The 13,817-nt window shown below is 61.3% G+C and overlaps 1 protein-coding gene across 5 annotated transcripts in view; it reads left to right on the top strand.

The window, feature by feature from the left end:
- Window positions 1-13,817, top strand: part of RAI1 (retinoic acid induced 1) — a 103,659-nt gene that overhangs the window by 29,124 nt on the left and 60,718 nt on the right. For 3 of the 5 annotated variants that reach the window (XM_027974777.2, XM_042255738.1, XM_042255737.1), the window contains exon 2: window positions 6,044-6,177. The gene's annotated coding sequence lies outside the window, so the exon portion shown is untranslated. Of the gene's footprint in view, window positions 1-6,043; window positions 6,178-6,760; window positions 6,943-7,852; window positions 7,989-13,817 lie in introns of those variants that run through there. The other 2 variants (XM_042255735.1, XM_042255741.1) reach the window with 2 other exon arrangements.

Genomic DNA, 13,817 nt, shown 5'->3' with positions numbered 1-13,817 from the left:
GCCGAGACCCCCCAGCAGAGGGAGGCTGGGGATCTACCAGTAGGGGTGTGTGTGTGAGAGAGAGGTCAGGGGCCTCCCGGCTGGGTCCCATGCCCAGGGGACAGTGTCCGCAGCAGGTGATTCTGCCCTGTCTGAGTCAGAAGCTATACTACCTCATCTGGTAGGCTCTAGTCTAGGAAGGAAGGATGGACAAACAGAGCGATAGCAGAGAAAACCCCAGCCAGCAGAGATCAAAGGTTGTTCAGAACCAAGTGAAAGTGAAAGTCACTCAGTCGTGTCTGACTCTTTGCGACCCCATGGGCTATACAGTCCTGGAATTCTCCAGGCCAGAATACTGGAGTGGGTAGCCTTTCCCTTATCCAGGGGATCTTCCCAACCCCGGATCGAACCCAGGTTTCCCGCATTGCAGGTGGATTTTTTATTAGCTGAGCCACAAGGGAAGCCCAAGAATACTGAAGTGGGTAGCTTATCCCTTCTCCAGTGGATCTTCCCGACCCAGGAATCGAACCAGGGTCATCCTGCATTGCAGGCGGATTCTTTATCAGCTGAGCTATGAGGGAAGCCCTTATAGATCAAAGGCAGGGGAGAAAAAACTGGCCTTTGGCCTGACATTCAGCAAACAAGGTGAGCAGACCCCAGCCCAGCCAGCCCCCAGGGCTGTGGGCCTGCCCACAGATGCATGAAAGGGGGAAAATGAGGCTCAGCATGGACACCGTGGTAGATCAGGCAGGCTTCCAGCACACCCACTAGAAGTGAGGCTGGCTAAGCTGACAGATGGCCAGGAGGGTCACTGACAGTCACAGGGGTAGGAGAATGGTCCGCCTATGGGAGAGCCCACTCCACATGCCCACCTGGCTGCCCACTACAGCTAATGCTGTCAGCCCTTCCTCCAAAATAAACCCAGAACTGGATGCCCTGTTGGCTCTCTGAGCCCTCACCCTGGCCAGGCCCCACCCTGTGAGGCGCCACCCCTGTGAGGCCTGCTCCAGAGATACTTCATCTGTCGCCTCAGGAGACCCGGGGGCCTCACAGATACGCACAAGGGCCTGTGGGTGGCTCCTGTCACTTGTGTCCCCGTCTCCTCCCACGTGCCCCTTGGCTCCTGCACTCCAGCCTTGGCGGCTCCATGAGGGCTCTCGCCCTGCCCCAGCTTCGGGCTCCACCTGTGCTGTCCTCTCTGTCTGGGCAGCTCTGCCCCCAGGTAGCTGCTTGCCTCCTGCCTTCGTCTTTCAGGTCTGCTGTCACCTGTTTCAAGTGCCAGTTCCTGGGCACCGACTGGAAACCAGCTCCCCCACCCCGTACTCCCAGCCCCACGCTCATGCTCAGTCACTTAGTCGTGTCTGACTCTCTGTGACCCCATGGACTGTAGCCCACCAGACTCCTCTGTCCATGGGATTCTCCAGGCAGGAATCCTGGAGTGGGTTGCCATGCCCTCCTCCAGGGGATCTTCCCGACCCAGGGATCACACCTGAATCTCTTATGTCTCCTGCACTGGCAGGCAGGTTCTTTACCACTGTGTGACCTGGGAAGCCCTCCTTTATTTATTTATTGCAGCACACCTCACCTAAGTGACTGTGTCCTAACAAGGAAGAAGGGGAGCTCCATTTTGCTCCTTGCTCTGACTCCTCACACGTAGAACGGTCCCTGGAACATAGGAGGTGCCCCATAAATACTGCCCAAGTGGTTGGGTGCCAGGGGCCAGTCAGCCATCTGGCCCTCAGAGACCTGGCTCTGAGATGGGAAGGGTGGCCGAGCTGAGGACAAGATGGAAACTTGAAATTGCTGGCGCACCTCTGACCCGAGGCCCACGCACCTGCAGACCAGGCGTCCAGTGCCGCATCCTTTCCTCCGCGAGCCACAGCCCTCCAAGCCCAGTAGGCCTGGGAGTCACCACACCAGGGCTGAGCTTGAACGAGACATCTGGGTCTTGGTAGCACCTGCCGGGCCTGATGGCTGGAGTCTGTGTCCCTCTTCTCTGCCTCTCGTGCCCACCAGGAGGGTGGGCCCTGGCTAACCCCTTCTCTGGTGGCCTGTCAGTGAGCCCAGCATCTGGCAGCCCCCCGACTGCATGATCTGCCTGGGCGGCCCCCCTCCTCGGCCCCTATTTATTATTTCACCCTGAACAGCACCTGGACACTGGGTCTGCAGGAAAGTGGCTCTGCAGACAGTGCTGAGCAAGCGAATGGGCACCATCCTGGCCCAGGCTCTCAGGCTCTGACCACATCTCTCCCCAAGAAACAGCTTCCCCTCACCAAGACCGTGAATGTTCACCCTGGCCCATGGGACTCTCCCGCTAGCCAAGTGCAGGGTTCCCTTTCCCTGCCAAGCCTGGAGCAGGACTCACATGGCAGGGCATGGACTCAGACCCCTGGCTGGAGCAGGGAGCCAAGCAGCCAGGCAGCCTCCCCTCAGCATGGACGAACAGACCTGCTGTGTGGTGGGCCCAGCCTACCATCCTGCAGATCCCGCTGGTAGGGGCTGAGGGAACAAGCAAGGGGTCCAGGGCTGGGCACACCTCAGTCTGAATCTTGGTGCTGTTGCTTCATTCATTGCTTTGCTAAGAGCATCCTGAATGCCTGCTCTGGGCCTGGCACTGAGCCAGAGTCTGGAAATTTACAGTCAGGTGGGGATCAGTTGTCCTGCTGTGTGTTCTTGACAAGCCCTCTGATGGCTCTGATCCTGGCTTCAATCAGAGATGGGCAGAGCCCTGCCTTGACAGCACTGGTGGAAGGGCCTTGGCCAGGTGGGGGCGTCTGTTCTCTGCCTGGGAAAGGGCTCCGTTCTCCTTTGGGATGAGCAGCAGCTCCGCCATCTCCTTTCTCCCAACCCCTTGGACACGTGATCGGAATCCAGAATCTATGAAGGGCCCTCGAGTGACCTTGGATGAGTCATACCACCTGTCCTTGCCCCACTGTTCTTCATTCTCTCCCATTGTTCTCCAGAGGGGCCCTAGGTTCAGAGAAGAGGAAGCGTCTGGATCAGGCTCAGTCGTTCAGTCACCAGATACTTATTGAATCTGTGCCAGGCACCATCCCAGGGATGGAGGAGGCGCCAATGAGCAGACAAACAAAAGCGCCTACAAAATACATTACATACGGTACATTAGAAGGTGGGGAAGAGCATTCCAGGCACAGGGATCAGCAAGTGCAAAGGCCCCGAGGTGAGAATGAGACAGTGGTGAAGGGCGCAGGGGAGTGAGTGTGCTTGTCCTTAGGGAAAGTGGGCATCTACCACCACCCTTTCCCCCACCTACCACCTGGCCTGTTGGGGGGCTGCCTGGAGGAGATGGCTGAGTCAGGATGTGACAGAGACAGGCTGAGGGTCAGGCAGCGCTAAGGTTGAGTCGGGGGTCCCAGAAGGAACTGGGACTTTTTGTTTTAACGGTGCATGCAGTGGCCTCAGGACTGAGTAACCCTGGTTCCCAGGCCAGATAATTGAAGACTAAGCATCAGCATATTAGAAGTGGGTGGGGCTAGAGCCCAGAGGTGCTTGGGGTGCTCAGGGTTGGCTGGGGGATCTGGCACCTGCAGGTTTTGCTGCATCCTCACCAGGTGAGCCCGGAGTCAGCAGAGGGTCTGTCTCTGGGAGTGGTCTGCTCTTGGCACCAGGCAGCCACCCTCAGGACTGGGCAGACTGGAAGCTGTTCCTGGCCAGTGCTTCCCACGCCTGACTGCTAGATGCTGATTCCCAGGCAGAAGGAACAGCGTGGAGGGGCTCTGGCCACTTGGATGGATGAGGTCTGGGCTAGAGACCAGGAACTTATTTTCTTCGTCCTCAGTTGACAACCTACAAATGGCAGGTTTGGGGTGACTGTTCTGGCCCCTGGGGTCCTAATGACCCCTGGACCACTAGGACCTGCACAGCCTTCTGCCCAGGACCTGGAGGCAGGGCAGTCCTTCATAAAACCCCTTCTCGATGTTCTCTCATCACCCCCACCCCGACTTCGCTGCTCCCCACCACCGCCTGCCGAGCCCAGAGGGGCTGGGCTGAGGAGGTTGTGGGCTGAGGAGGCGCTCCAGCAGTGGTGTGATGTGGTATTGGCCCCTGCCCTCCAGGGAGTCCGGCAGGGCGGGGAGAAGCCCTTATGTACAAAGCCCTTAGTGGAGGGGCGGTTAGTAGGTGGGGACAGGGGTCTGGCCATCACTGAAGAGCAAAGACCAAGTGACAGAGGTCGTGGGGTGCGCTCCTCCCTCCCGCCAGACAGACAGGGGCCTGGGGGGACGCGAGGTGGGGGCCAAGGAGAGTGGGACGGCCAGGCTGGCGGGCAAGGAAAGTGGAGAGAGCCAGCGCTGACGCGTCAGTGTGATCCCTGGCGCGATAATCGGGTGGACGGACGACAGGCCGGACACGTGTTTGGGTAGAAGGTGGGTGGATGGAGAGAGAACGGATGAATGAATGAATGGCTGCGTGGGCGGTGAGCAGCCCGGCGAGGGGCGGGCCGCCAGGCGCTCAATCACAGCCCCGGGGCGCGGCGCCCGCCGGCTACGCGCAACCCTCCCCCCGCAACCGCTCGCCCCACACCTTGGCCCCGCCCGGGACGCGTAATTCCGCGTCCCTGGGGCTCTGGGGCCGCTACGGCGGCGGCCCGGGACTGGGGCCAGGAGGGCCCGCCCCTCGGCCGCAGGGGAACCGGAGGTACGGTCCCGCCTCGAGGCCCCGGCCCTGCGCTTCTTTGTCTCGGCCTGGTCCTCCACCGTCTCCGGACCGCCACCCGGCTTGGCGGGCAGTCCTCGCCGCGCGCTTCTGGGCTGCTCACGGATCTCCAAGCCTCGGTCCCCGCTGCCCCCAGCCCGTAGGCGTCTCCCCGGCCCGGTCGAGTCCTCCAAACCCGGTGCCTCTAGGACCGCGGGGCCGGCCAGTGCCAGGAGCTCTAAACTGCGTCTGTGGAGCGGGGGCGGGATGCGGGTCCCCGGGTCTCCGCCTTCTCTCCTCCGCCACCACTCGCCGCGCTGTGCTGGGACCCCTGAGCGGCCTGTTCGTGCCTCTGCGGCGGTGCGGCCCCTGACGCCACGCGGCCCCCTTCCTCCAGCCAGGCCTCGGCCCCGCACGCAGAACACTGCCCCGTTGGCCCCACACAAGACCGCGTGCGGGCGCTCCCCAACCCCTCGCTGGTCCCCCGCCCCTACAACCGCAGCTTCACGCAAACAAGCCCTCACGGAGACACGACACCCCTAAGACACACTCGGGCCCACGCAGACACAATCCCATACGCGCACACCCTCACGCAGACACGGCCCACACAGGCGCAGTCCCGCAGCCCTTGATAAACAATCGCACACAAACAACCCCACGCAGGCAGCGCATCACTCAGTCCCCCCGAGATCCAGAAGCACATTCACAAGCTCGCAGCAGGCCCCCCCGCCCTGTGACATTCACACGGGGGGCAGACCAGAAATACACAGCCACACTAATAAACACACGGACCCGAGCGCGCAGCCAGGAGCTCACCCACGGGCTCGTAAGTCACTGGGAAAATATTAAAGCGTCCCCTCCCTCCCCTTCCTTCTCTGACACGCGCGCGCGCGCGCGCGCGCGCACACGAAGACACTTACCACCCCACCAACCCCCGCCCGCCCCGGGTCCCTAAGCGCCTCGGAGCTTCCTAACCAGTGACCCCGAGCCCCGCGGTGAGAGCCGCCGGAGCGTCTCCCCGGCGCCCCCTCCTCCCGCTCCCTTCAGTTCCTAGTCCTCCCCCGCCCCCTCCCTCCTGCCCCCTCAGCCTCCTCCCCTCCCCCGCGTCTGGGGCGCGGGCTGCGCGCAGCCAAGCCCCTCATCGCGCGCCCCTCCCCGCGCGCGCCCCGCGCCCGCATCGCGCTCGGCGAGTGGATGCGGCCATGGGGCGGTCTCTACCTCCTGTCCCCCGGTGGCCCGTGAATAATGGCTACTGAGGGCGCTCGCAGGGGCTGCTGAGAAGGAAACACGGGGCGCGAGAGGCGCGGCGCGCGCGGGAGCGCGAGGGAGAAAAAAGCGAGCCCCCGGCCGCCGCGAGCGGCGGGCGGAGAGAAAGGAATCGTGCGAACGCTCACATTTTTTTCTCCCAAAGATCTCATCCGGCCGCCGCGTTCTGGAAGAGACGAGGGGACAGCGCACGCGAGCAGAGGAGGAGAGGCGGCGCGGGGAAGGGAGGCGGCGAGACGCGCAGCGCCCGCGCCCGGGAGACCCAGGAGGAGCCCGCAGGTATTGTTGGCGGCGAAGCTTTGTATCTTGGTGGGTGGGGGGACGATCCGGGTGCGAGGGCTCCTGAGGCTGCCGGCCGGGGTCTCCGCCCGCCCCCGGCACCCCTCCTACCGCGCCGCAGTCTTGGCTGGAGTTGCAGACCTGCCTGTTTGGGGTTTTCCACACCCGTTGTGGGAATCGGTCTCAGAAGGAATTTCTTTCTTTTTTTTTTTTGGCCGCAGTTTGGTTGTACCGGGGATTTCCCCCTCCCCTTCTCTCCACCACACACTGGTGAGAGGTCTTGGCGACCGTGGCACTGGCCGAAGGCTGAGGGCTGAGATGGCGGGGCTGGTGGCCGCGGACCGGAGGGAGGGACGCGGGGAGGAAGGAGTTTTGCTCAAGTTCTCAGTGTGCGCCGCGGAGCTGGTCAGGCGGGGAGGGTCGGCTGCGCGCCCCGTCCTGCTCCGGGCCACCGGTGGGAAACTTCCCTAGAGCGCAGCCTCCCGGGGGACTCGGCGCCCCCGACGCCTCGGGCGCTCACTCCGGCCGCCTGGGCCCCGCCTCGCTGCTCGCGAGCACCGAGGTCGCGCTCTCCCCGCCCCCGCCTTCCTCCTCCCCCGGCGGCTTCCGGATCTGGACTGGGCAGGAGAAGCGGCTCCGAACACTTCCCCCGGAGACCCCTCCCCACTGGCCGCTATAGTCCCCTGCCCTGGCACCCCCGCCTCGCGCGCGCCCCAGTGGACAGGCTGACAATGAAACCTCGCGCCTGTGCGGTTGTGGGGAGAGGTCGGAGCTTGGTCTCTCGGGGGGCTACTAACCCCAGGAAGCCGGAGGGGGGACTCTTTGGGGGTGGGGCTTGTTTAGGTTAGAGACGTTGACATCGGGTGGGTCGGGCGGGGTGGGGTGCGCGGTGGCGGCCCGAGGCTCGGGTTCGGGGGCCGGGGTCGCGGGTTCCAGCCTCTCTTGGGGTTGGTGATTGGCTGGTGAGTGCAGGCATGTCGAGCCTCCCTCCCCCCATCAGCCACTCCCCCCCTCCTTCCCGTACAATGCGGGCTTCAGAGGTGATCCTGAGGGTGGTGTGAGTGTGTGTGTGTGACGGGGTGTTTGTCTCCTGCGGTCCACAGCAGGCGCTGCTCCTTGACCCGGAGATCCGACCCTCGCCCCTCCCCTAAGGGCTGGGGGCGGGGAGAAGGGGGTGGGAACTTCTCCTTTCCCGCCTGGGCACTGCCAAGCGAGTGCTACCCCTGAGAATTTCTGGGGACCGCAGGCCTGGGGGCACTCAACGCAGAGTGGGGGCCGCGGGGTCAGCGGGGTCTCTGCACACAGAGCGCTCCATCCCTCTGTGCCTTGCGGGGAGGGGCGGGGTGGAAAGGGCCAAGGCTAGTTTGAGTGTGAGTGGGGGCAGAGAGCCGGTGGAAATCTGTATTCATTACGTTCCAGGGAGCGGCCCCCCTTTTCTTCCTGGGGTAGGGAGCAGGCCCAGGGATGGGACTGCCAGCCCCGGCAGGTGAAGGAAATCCTTCTATTCAAAGAGGGGATCCTTGCGGGGGTGGGGGGTAGCACAGGAAGGCTGTTCTGTGGCTCCATCCAGGCGTGGAGAGAGTTAATCCTCCCCGACCCTGTCAGCCCCCACCCAGGAGGCTGCAGTGGGGACCCTCTGAGCTCACAGCATGTTCCCACCCTGTATTCCCACCAGGTGGAGGGGTGCCTTCTCAGGACCCCCCTCTGAGCCCAGAGAAGGTGCTGCAGTGGGAGAGCCTGGGAAAGCTGGTGCAGCCGGAGCCTATGGCCTCGTGGGGGGACTCTCCCCACTCCACAGCCCCACCGTGAAGGTCGGTTTCTGACCGAAAGGCTAGACCTCTGAGGGCCAACCTGGGAGGTCACAGGGAGGCAGGATTGATTTCTGCTCACTAGAACCCCTGTAGGGTCCATGTGGGTGCATTCCTCGGGCGGGGGGGGGGGGGCTTCCTCCTCCCCTGGTTCCCTTTCCTGCAGGTGAGAGCCGGACCTGGCCACAATGGACACTGGGCTTTGGCTGGACAGACACAGGGATGAATGAACCAGTATTGAATGAATGAATAAATGAATGGAAAGGGAAAGTTTCTCAATTGGAGGTGTTCATTTTTAAGAAATAATTTTCAATATATATGTTTTAAAATATGATTAATGGGAAAATCTGAAAAATCGAGAAAAATAAAAAAGGTTGTGGACAGTCTCAGTGGGCTGTGACAGTGTTAGTATTTTGATGTCGTTTTCCGCAGTCTTTTCAGCTTGGTGGCTGGGTTGTTTTTTAGAGACTTGTCGGCACTCTCTCTGTTCAGACGTATATCCTGCTCTCTTCGTTGGCGCTCATGGGAGCCTTTTCCTGTTTTGTAACCAACTCTTCATAAACACCGCGGTTAATGTCTTCAGGCTTTTCCAATCGGGTGGATGCACCACCATTTACTTAATATTACCCTTTTGTTCCATGTTCTGGTTGCCCCTGATGAACGAGGTAGTGGATTTCTTCATGAGGACAGCTTTTTTTTCCCTTTGATGTTTAAGACGATTTCCTCAAAATGACGCTGCTCACGCCTGCAGTGGGAGAAACAGGCTCCTCATTTTTCCCCTGATAAGTGGGACACTGTTACACTTCCTCCCCACGATCCAGAACCTTCTTTCAGAACTGAAAGAGCCTCGGCAGTGAATCACCTGTCTGAACCCCCTCCTTTGACAAGAAGGAACGGGAGCCCAGAGAGGGAAGTGAATTCCAAGGTCACATAGCAGCCAAGAACAGGCTGCTGATTCGCCTTTTGGTTTCCAAATTCAGGAAGAGTGGGTCCTGTAGGCTGGCCTTGCCCATTTCACAGACGGGGGCACTGAGACCCCAGGAGAGGAGGAGCACCCACTCGCCTCTGATGTTGATGTCTGGAGCACCAGACAGGCTCCTTAGCCCTTGTGTCTCACACACTGGCTATGGCCATGATGTCCGTGGTGCCTGGGGCCACCCAAGGTGCCAGCCTGTGATTGACCAGCAGTGGATTCCCTGCTGCCCCTGCCCCATGGCTCCCCCTTCCTCTCTGCCATCCCATTTTCCAGAAGAAAAAGCTGAGGAGCCAAAGCAGATGCAGAGAGAGAGTGGGAATGCAGATGTCAGAGGACGCCCTTGGTCATGCCCCTGCCCTGGCCTTCAGTCCTAGTAGTTCTGTGTCTTTTCTGGGGCTGGGGCGGGTGTTGGCACAGACCCTGCAGTGGGGAAGAGGGGAAAGACCAGCGATGTCTCAGCTGCTCCCTCTGGCTCGGCTTGACCCCAGGAGGTCCCTGGGGAGGAAGGGAAAGGGAGGGGAGAAAGAGGAGAGGGAGCAGAGATGCTTGGAGAGAAAGGAAAGAATTAGAATGGTGGGGGAGAAAATGGGGAAGGAAGGGATCTGGTTAAAGAAAAAGGAGAGAGGAGGTCCCTGCCCCCCCCAGGCCCATTGGGCACCCTTGGGAGCGACTGGGGGCAGGGTTCCCAATGGGGGAGCTAGGGCTGCTCAGAGCTGTGTGGCCTGGGTCAAGGTGGAATGGAATAGCTCTTTAGAGGGGCCCAGGAGGATCCAGACCAGGTGGGTGGAAGGGAGGTGGCAGCTCCTCTGGTCACGGATTCCAGTGGGGCAGGTGGTGAGGCACCCCAGGTCAGAGGCCAGGGCCAGGGGTGTGCGTCAGGTGAGGCGATTATGGCTCTGACTTCCCATCGCCAGGACAAGGGCCTTGTGTCCCCCCTGGAAGCAGCCCTTCCGTGAATGTGGGTATTTGGGCCTTTCTTTGGTGTCTCGACTTGGACGCCTTCCCATGTGCCTGCGTGTGCATATGTCTGTGTGTCTGATCCTGTTTGTGTATTCTTGGGGGTCGGTATGCCTGCCAGCCTGGGTGTGTACGCCCGTGTATTCTGTGTGCCTCGGGCCCTGTTTTTATATTCTTGGGCATGTATGCTTGCATGCATACCTGTGTGTGTGTGAATCTGTGTGTGTCCCTGTGTGTACATGTCTGTGGGTCTCTGATCCCATGTGCGTTTCCGGGGGACAGTGTGCCCTCGAGCTCGGGCACGTGTGTGTCTGTGTGTGGGCACACACTGCTCCTCCTAATGGCCCCCAGAGGGATGCAGGCACCAGGCTTCTATGCCGTTTTCAAGGTTGCAGCTGGGTGGGTGAAGTGGGGGGCGGCCTTCGACTGGGAGGGGGGTGGGGGGAGGCAAAGAAATTCTTAAAAGACCATCTTCCCTCCGGTCTCCAAGGAGATCAGCCTGTGAAATGATCCGCACGTTAATTAAAAACGATTATATCCTGATTGAGCCATTCCTGCTCACGTCCCCCAGCCGGGGAGAGGCCGGGGCTGTGGCCAGATAGGCAGGACGTGGCAGGGTCCCAGGGTCCCACTGCGACAGGGCCGGCTCCGGCCCATGGCCCCTGGAGGGGGCAGGTGGCAAGGCATTGAGGGTACGTGCCCACAGCCAATTTGAGCTTCTGGTTTGAATTTTGAAGACACCCACTCCCCGGGTGTGTCCTCTGAGGTCCGTGGAGCTCCTGCCAAGAGGTTGAGGTTAAGAGCTGTCCTCCTGTGAGTGTGGACATTTGGGCATTTTTGTGCTGTGTCTTCGTGCTGTGTGTGTGCACACCTATTTGTGTCTCTCTGTGAGTCGGGATGGCACCACCAGCCCTGTGGATCCGTATTCCTCTGTGCCGGGCACTGAGCCTGTTTGCCCAGATCCTGCGAGTCAGCGTTTGTGGTTCCGGCTTTTTAGAGAAGTGGCATGCTTGAGGTCACAGAGCCAGAGGTTGGGGACCAAGTCCTCTGATCCCAAGACCCAGACCCCCTTCTAGCTCCCAGCTGCCCCCAGACTTCCATGATGAGCGGTGTTCCCTCTGCATGACCCCTGGGAAGCTGAGGTGCCCAAGGGTAGGCCTTGTCATTCTCACAGTGCTCCTGATGTTGTTCATTCGGAGGTCCGAGCTGCATGGGGTGCAGGGCTGTGGTGTCCAGACATGTGGCAAGCAGATGACTGGCCAGCTGGAGTGGGCTGTGCTCCTCTCCTTCCCACGGCCATCCACTCTGGCTGATGACCAGGGCAGACCAGCTACAGGTGCCCTGTGGGACTGCTGGCCACCAGGTACCCACACTTCTGGGTCCATGCGGCCAAGCCCTTTCTGGAAAGGTCTGGATCAGGTCCCACTGCCTGGCCTGGTTGTCTGGCTCCCATTAAGCCCTGCAGTCATGGAACAAGTAGTCATAGGAAGAAGAAGGCATGAGACCCTCAGTCCGCACCCCAGAATCAGGTGGTGGTGTGGTTCACGAGAGGGAGGCACTCAGGTGAACCAGGACACCTGGTGTTTGTGTCCAGAAGGTGGCCTGCCATCCTGCCCCTTCCACTCCACGCAGTGGGCACCAGCCTATGTGCCCAGGAGCCGTGAGCACACAAGCCAAGGCCTCTCATGCTTCCTTGAGCCTCAGTTTCCCCTTTGTACAGTGGGAGCATAACTCTTTCCTGACCAGACTGTCAGGAAGGTAAGAAAAACCAGGGCAAGTCTGTTCAAGACTCATCCCGCAGAGGGGAGTGGACCGGAGGGTACTTGGCTGCAGCCAGATGCACAGGGAGGCGCGTCTGCCCCTTCAAGGCACCGGTGTGTCACCTCGGCAGGGGCCCTGGGCGTGGTGGCCTCTGGGAGGGAGATGCACTGCTCCTCCCTCAGGGTTTCTGGGAGGCCGACTGGGGTTGAGGTGGCTGTCGTCTCAGTAGTGCCTCCAGGGGACTCAGACGTCGCTGGACTCACCCGAAGCTCCATTACCAAAGGGAGAGAGTCTGCAAAGGGGGGCGGTTCCTGCTGGATCAGGTCCCACAGTCTGAGGGAAGCCTGGCCAAGGGAGGGTTGTGGGGCCAGAAACGGCGTCATGAGGAGTTAGAGGCACGGATGGGACCAGAAAGGTTCTCTGTTGTTTCTCAAGGGCAGCACTCAGGGAGACAGAGAGAGGCAGATGTCGGCTCCTCCCAGGAAAAGCCTTTTGTCCCAAAGCTGGAGGAGACCCTGCCTGCCTATGTGCCCCTGCGGGGTTCCGTCCCCTGAGCACCTCACCCCACGTGGTATCAGCCTTCTCGCCTCTCCCAGGGCCAGAGGTGCGTCCTGTCCCCTCCGTCACTCTCGCGTGGAGGCCCTGCTCATCTGCAGGCGTGTCACCCCGGGGGAGTGACCAAGGATGAGCTCGAGTCTGCATAGCTCCGGGGTCTCCACCCTCCAGGCCCCACGGGGACAGTGGGTAGAGCTACTGAGGGCGGGGGCCACAGCTCAGCTCTCCCAGGTGGCCTTTGGGGATGCAGCCCAGGAGCTGTCCCCCACCTTCTTAGGAACTGGAACTCAGATATTCACGTGATGTCTGGCTTGGGTGTGCTGTCACCTAGTCTGGAAACTCACCTGAGGCCAGATTCAGAGCGCAGGCCCCGTTTGCAGCCTCCAGGTTCATCGCTGTCACCCAGGGGTCACTGTCACTGCCCCCTGTCCAGCCTTGAGAATGGTGCCAGCCTCATGCACACGCGCCCCGCTCCCACGTAGAGTGAGGGTTTGTGAGTGGAGGGCACACTGGGACCGGACCAAGCGCCCACCTGCCCTGTTCTCCTGCACACACAGCTGGGGTCCCAGCTGCTCCCCCAGCCAGGCTGGGCGGGCATCTGATGGGCGCCGGGGTCACAGGTCAGGCTCATTTGCTTCCTCGGGCCCTGCCCCCAAGGAGTCAGGATGGTCTCCAGGAGTCGGGAGCACACCTTTCAGCCGGCCTGGAGGTAGGACAGGGCCTGGAGCAGAGGGCTCTGGCAGCAGGAGAGCTGGAGGCCGGGGTGGAGGCTGAAAGGAGCCTGGGCCCAGTGGGGTCCCGCTGGAGCAGAGCGAGGACCAGAGTGACCCGCCAGGGCCTGAGTGTGCTCCCTCAGAACGCCGCCTCCTGAGTCCTTGCTGGTGGCACGCGGACCGGAGGGAACTTCCTCCTCCTGCGGCCTCCTGCCCCCGGAGCTGGGAGCTGCTGTGCAGACCTGGGGCGCCGTTCCCCAGGGAGGCGGAGGCCTGCAGCTGAGCCTGTGCCCTAGCCAGAGGGATTACAGAGTCTCGGCTGGCGAGGGAGGTGGTGGGCCTCCGGGACCAGTAATTAAAGCCCAGCAGATGATAATTCCCTAAAAGAAAGCTCAGCAGGAAGAGGGAGGAGGGGCCCAGAGAGGGCAGGCGGAGGCAGGGTGGTAGGCTGGGGGAGTGGTCAGAGGACTGGAACCTGGAGTCCTCCCGTTCAGAGCATCCTCTCTGTGAGACCTCCCTCTCCTGGGCCCCAGCACTTAGCTGTTTCCTGTCTTCAAACTCCCTGTGAAGGAAGATTTCCTGTTGTCTGCATCTTACAGAGGAAGAAACCGAGGCCCAGAGGAGGCCCCTATGGGACAAGGTCCTTGGGGCCAGTAAGAGTCTTGGCACGGATAACCAGGATGACGTCCAGGCCAGGCAGATCTTCCCACCCCTCCCTGTGTCTGGGGAGGGGCAGGGGTCCTGGCATCACGGCTCACAGTGTGGTGGCTGGAGGGGGTTGGCTACCCAGCATCGCCTGCCGTGCAACAAGGCAGGATCGCCCCTCCGTGGGGGGGTCTACACACCTGTCCGGGGCTCCGATTGTCCTGG

Source organism: Ovis aries, chromosome 11 (genome assembly GCF_016772045.2).
Source record: "Ovis aries strain OAR_USU_Benz2616 breed Rambouillet chromosome 11, ARS-UI_Ramb_v3.0, whole genome shotgun sequence".
Classification (NCBI taxonomy): domain Eukaryota; kingdom Metazoa; phylum Chordata; class Mammalia; order Artiodactyla; family Bovidae; genus Ovis; species Ovis aries.
The sequence above is the reverse complement of the archived record's forward strand: the minus strand, read 5'-3'. Positions and strand labels throughout refer to the sequence as shown.